This window comes from Odocoileus virginianus, chromosome 11 (genome assembly GCF_023699985.2).
Source record: "Odocoileus virginianus isolate 20LAN1187 ecotype Illinois chromosome 11, Ovbor_1.2, whole genome shotgun sequence".
Lineage (NCBI taxonomy): Eukaryota > Metazoa > Chordata > Mammalia > Artiodactyla > Cervidae > Odocoileus > Odocoileus virginianus.
In genome coordinates this window covers 24,235,946-24,241,731 of record NC_069684.1, presented here as the reverse complement: position 1 = coordinate 24,241,731, position 5,786 = coordinate 24,235,946, and the positions used below count along the sequence as shown (strand labels likewise).

The 5,786-nt window shown below is 37.7% G+C and overlaps 1 non-coding gene across 1 annotated transcript; it reads left to right on the top strand.

The window, feature by feature from the left end:
- Positions 1-235: 235 nt before the first annotated feature.
- Positions 236-337, top strand: LOC139037566 (U6 spliceosomal RNA). Its single transcript, XR_011490452.1, has one exon. It is a non-coding gene; the product is annotated as a U6 spliceosomal RNA (small nuclear RNA).
- The last annotated feature ends 5,449 nt before the right edge of the window (positions 338-5,786 follow it).

Here is a 5,786-nt window from a genome sequence, read left to right as displayed (position 1 = left end):
AAAAAATCTTTGCTGAATTAACCATTTCTGGAGCATGTATAAAAGTTCTTCATGGTTTTTCCTGATAGTTAGACTTTGCTCCTGAAAGTTAGACTCTTGGAAAGATGCAGTTCTCATTTAGCTTCATCTTCTGGATATCCTCACACTTCTGCATTCTGATTTTTTCATCCTTTGGAGAGAAAACATTGAGTGAAAATACTCCTGTTCATAAAGTAGTCATTAAAATGTTATTACAGTGCTTACTTTGGCAGCATTTACACTAAAATTGGAATGATACAGAGAAAATTAGAATGGCCCCTGTGTGAGGAAGCAAATTTGTGAAGCATTCCACATTTTTAGACTTATCACAGTGACCCTTTCAATGATCATAATTACTATGATGTACACCTGAAACAAATATACTGTATATCAATTATGCTTCAATTATTAAAATATTGTTACATAAATAGTACATCTTTATTAAAGAAAAATTGAAAATATCAGAAGACAGAATAGGTATCCATAGTTCTGTCACTGCTAACATTTTAGGCTTTTTGGGGGGTAAGCATTCATGTCTATAGTTATAAATTTTAAAAAAATTTAAGGTCAAACTATACATACTATTTCAGAACCTAATTTATTAATAGTATTATGAATTTCTTCCCAGGTATATGCATATAGGTATAATTTTAAATGACTGCACACTTAATGGATAGAAATATCATCACATTCATTAATTAACTCTTGGACATTTTCAGTTTTGTAAATAATACTATTAAAATTTTATATCTAGCCTTAAACATTCATGCTAAATTGCTTCAGTTGTGTCTGACTCTGAAACCCTATGGACTGTATCCCTTCTGTTTATTTCCCCAAAATAAATATTAGAATTCTACATCAGATGCTCGGCTCATTTTTGAGATTTTTCTTATATTTTGCTTCCCAGAAAAGTCATACCTTTTATGCTCCCACTAGCCACCTGTGAGACTATACAGTTCTACCCTCAACAACCCTAAGAATTATTGTTTTTTTAAATTTTTATTAATTTGATGAAGACATTATCTCACTGTTATTGGTTACTAGTGAGGCTAAATATTTTAATGTATTTTTTTGGTCTGTTGTCCTTCTTTTTAAAATTATCTGCTCCTAAAAACATGATCTGAAAGGATACATGCACCCCAATGTTCACTGTGGCACCGTTTACAATAGTCAAGACATGGAAGCAACCTAAATGTTCATCAACAGAGGAATGAATAAAGAAAATGTGGTACATATATACAATGGAATATTGCTCAGTCATTAAAAAAAATGAAATAATGCCATTTGCAGAAACATGGATGGACCTAGAGTTTGTCATGCTGAGTGAAGTAAGTCAGACAGAGAAGGAGAAATATTGTATGACATCACTTACCTGTGGAATCTAAAAAGAAATTATACAAATAACCTTACACAGACTCACAGACTTAAGATTGCTGGGGGCGGGGAAGGTTGTTGGGAAGGATGGTTAAGGAGTTTGGTATGGACGTGTACACACTGCTATATTTAAAATGGGTAACCAGGAAGAACCTACTGTATAGTACAGGGAACTCTACTCAATATTATGTGACAGCCTGGATGGAAGGGGAATTTGGGGGAGAATCAGTTCAGTTCAGTCGCTCAGTCATGTCCGACTCTTTGCGACCCCATGAATCGCAGCATGCCAGGCCTCCCTGTCCATCACCAACTCCCAGAGTTTACTCAAACTCATGTCCATTGAGTCGGTGATGCCATCCAGCAATCTCATCGTCTGTTGTCCCCTTTTCCTCCTGCCCCCAATCCCTCCCAGCATCAGGGTCTTTTCCAATGAGTTAACTCTTCGCATGTGGTGGCCAAAGTATTGGAGTTTCAGCTTCAGCATCAGTCCTTCCAATGAACACTCAGGACTGATCTCCTTTAGGATGGACTGGTTGGATCTCCTTGCAGTCCAAGGGACTCTAAGAGTCTTCTCCAACACCACAGTTCAAAAGCATCAATTTTTCAGTGCTCAGCTTTCTTCACAGTCCAACTCTCACATCCATACATGACCACTGGAAAAACCATAGCCTTGACTAGACGGACCTTTGTTGGCAACATAATGTCTCTGCTTTTTAATATGCTATCTAGGTTGGTCATAACTTTCCTTCCAAGGAGTAAGCATCTTTTAATTTCTTTTTTTTTAATTTTTCCCATTTATTTTTATTAGTTGGAGGCTAATTACTTTACAATATTGTAGTGGTTTTTGCCATAGCGTCTTTTAATTTCATGGCTGCAATCACCATCTGCAGTGATCTTGGAGCTCCCCAAAATAAAGTCTGACACTGCTTCCACTGTTTCCCCATCTATTTCCCATGAAGTGATAGGACCAGATGCAATGATCTTAGTTTTCTGAATGTTGAGCTTTAAGCCAACTTTTTCACTCTCCTCTTTCACTTTCATTAAGGTTTTTAGTTCCTCTTCACTTTCTGCCATAAGGGTGGTGTCATCTGCATATCTGAGGTTATTAATATTTCCCCCAGCGATCTTGATTCCAGATTGTGCTTCTTCCAGCCCAGCGTTTCTCATGATTTACTGGAATAGATACATATAAATGTATGATTGAGGCCCTTTGCTGTCCTCCTGAAACTATCACAACATTGCTAATCAGTTATAGTCCAATAAAAAAATAAAAACTTTAAAAAAATGTTTGCTTCTGTCAAGGTACCTGTTTTCTTCAACATGAATGTATGAGATTAACCACTTCATTATGTCATGAAATACAAAGAAGTAAACTCAGATTCTGAAAATTTATCACCCCCTCCAAGAAATGTCATGATTTGCTTTGTCACCATCATCTACCTGTTTGATTTTCACAAATTATTTCCTCTCTGAATTAGATTTCTATTTGATTTTTACCCTTTTATTCCCACCTCAAGAAGTCCTTAGATTTTTAAAATTTATTTTCTCTTATCCCATGAAGAACTGTAATAATATTATACTATTTTAAATAGGTGTTTAGGAGTTTATGCCTTGCAAAGGAAGAAATCAAGTAGGTAGTACCAAAATGTAATTAATCTAATCCATTTTCTCTGTTTATTTTTATAGAAGTATTGTTGATTTACATTGTCATTAATTCCTGTACATATATATATATATATACATTCTTTTTAAAATATCCTTTTCCATTATGTTTTATCAAAGGATATATTTTTAAATTGGAAAATAATTGCTTTACAATGTTGTGTTAGCGTCTGCTGCACAACAATGTGAAGCAGCTTTAAGTATACATATATCCCCTCCATCAAGCCTCCCTCCCACCCATCCCTCCATTTTCTCTTTAGGTTAAAAATATTGTTTCCCTTTCAAAAAGAAAGAACTTGTATCCTGTCTTCTGAGGGACATATAAACTACTAAGTAAAATATTTACAATGCTGGCCTTTGTCACAAGGTGGGAGTTAAGAGAGGTGTAATCAGTATCTTTGCAGCAGAATTTGCTGTTTCCCAATTACTTCACTGTTTTTTTTGCTGACCCTCATGTCCACTATTGCCTCAAAATCAATCATCACCCACTTCTAAAGCCTACATGGTGGGCGTTGCTGGAGGCTGTTGATATCTGTCACATCAGAGAGAGGAGAGTTGGCGAGAAACTCCGCAGGGGATCTTGGTTGGCTTCTATATTTTAGTGCTATTTTTAACTCTCTGCAGTCAATGCTGGTGGCTTTAGACATTTGCTTCATCCCAGTGCAGTCACTCACCATTTCTTTGGCTTAGTCCTCTCACACCTTAGCGCCTTCTCCCAAACTACACCCTGTGCTTACAGTGACCATATGCTGTCTTTTACTGAAGAGTCCCAATTTCAAATATTCTGTCATATTGCCAAATCAGATGTCCGACCATATGCTTCATTTTCTTTGGGGAAATATATTCACCCATCTATGCATCAGTTTCCTAAAAACTCTGCTCATCAAGATTTCCTTTTTTTCTCTTTCCTATTTATTTTTTAAGTTATAAAAGTGTGATAACACATTTACAGAAGACTAGGAAAATACAGAGCAAAGTTACATATACTTGGTTTTGCTAGGCAGTTTATGGAAAATGTTAATAATCCAAAATGATGCTCAGATGTCTTCTCCTATGGGAAGCATTCCTTCAGAGCCCTCCTTCCTTAGATATCACTCATATGTGCTCTCAGAGCTCTCTATTCATCCTCCCAAACCTCAGGTTTCCGTTGCCCACTCACTGGAATCACCTTCCTTAGTATACTTAGGAAAAGGAAGGGTAAGAGAAATTGTGCCACATCCATTATGGATTCATCCATCTGCACTCTGTTGCTCAGAAAGGCATTCTCTGTCCAGTCAGAAAACACTCTTCATTTTTCTGCTGCTAATGGTTTGTTTGAATTGTAGATTATAGTTCACAACTTCCTTTCCTCTCCTGATAGCCTATGAATCTGAGTATCTCCCAGCAACACGTTTCCCCACTTTGCATATTTCAGCCTAGAATCAGTTCAGTCGCTCAGTCGTGTTCGACCCTTTGCGACCCCATGGACTGCAGCACACCTGGCTTCCCTGTCCATCACCAACTCCCAGAGCTTGCTCAAACTCATGTCCATCAAGTCGGTGGTGCCATCCAACCATCTTATCCTCTGTTGTCCCCTTCTCCTCCTACCTTCAATCTTTCCCAGCATCAGGGTCTTTTCCACTGAGTCAGTTCTTTGCATCAAGTATTCTTTGCATAAAGTATTAGAGTTTCAGCTTCAGCACAGTCCTTCCAATGAATATTCAGGACTGATTTCCTTTAGGGTTGACTGGTTGGATCTCCTTGCAGTCCAAGGGACTCTCGAGAGTCTTTTCCAACACCACAATTCAAAACCATCAATTCTTTGACACTCAGTTTTCTTTATAGTCCAACTCTCACATCCATACATGACTACTGGAAAAACCATAGCTTCGACTAGACAGACCTGTGTTGGCAAAGTAATGTTTCTGCTTTTTCATATGCTGTCTAGGTTGGTCATAGCTTTTCTCCCAAGAAGCAAGTGTCTTTTAATTTCATGGCTACAGTCACCATCTGCAGTGATTTTGGAGCCCCCGAAAATAAAGTCTGTCACTATTTCCATTGTTTCCCCATCTATTTGCCATGAAGTGATGGGACCAGATGTCATGATGGGACCAGTCTAGAATAGTACCATGGAAAAGGCATGGGGGTTCCAGGTGTACTTTCTATTCTAAGTCCAGCTGCATAGTCTGGTATCTAGAAAGAGCTTTGGAATTCTAAGGATTTAGTACACAATCATCAAATCAGGCACACAAACACATTGATCTGCCAAGGACAAATGTCAGTTTCCAGAGTGGTACCAACAAGAAGGAAAAGAAACATTTTCTTTTTTTTTTTTTTCCTAGCTAAACTGATCTTCATCTCTTTATTTATTTATTTTTTTTCCATTTATTTTTATTAGTTGGAGGCTAATTACTTTACATCATTACAGTAGTTTTTGTTATACATTGAAATGAATTAGCCATGGATTTACATGTATTCCCCATCCCAGTCCCCCCTCCCACCTCTCTCTCCACCCGATCCCTCTGGGTCTTCCCAGTGCACCAGGCCCGAGCACTTGTCTCATGCACCCAACCTGGGCTGGTGATCTGTTTCACCCTAGATAATATACATGTTTCAATGCTGTTCTCTTGAAACATCCCACCCTCGCCTTCTCCTAGAGTCCACAAGTCTGTTCTATACATCTGAGTCTCTTTTTCTGTTTTGCATATAGGGTTATCGTTACCATCTTTCTAAAGTCCATATATATGTGTTAG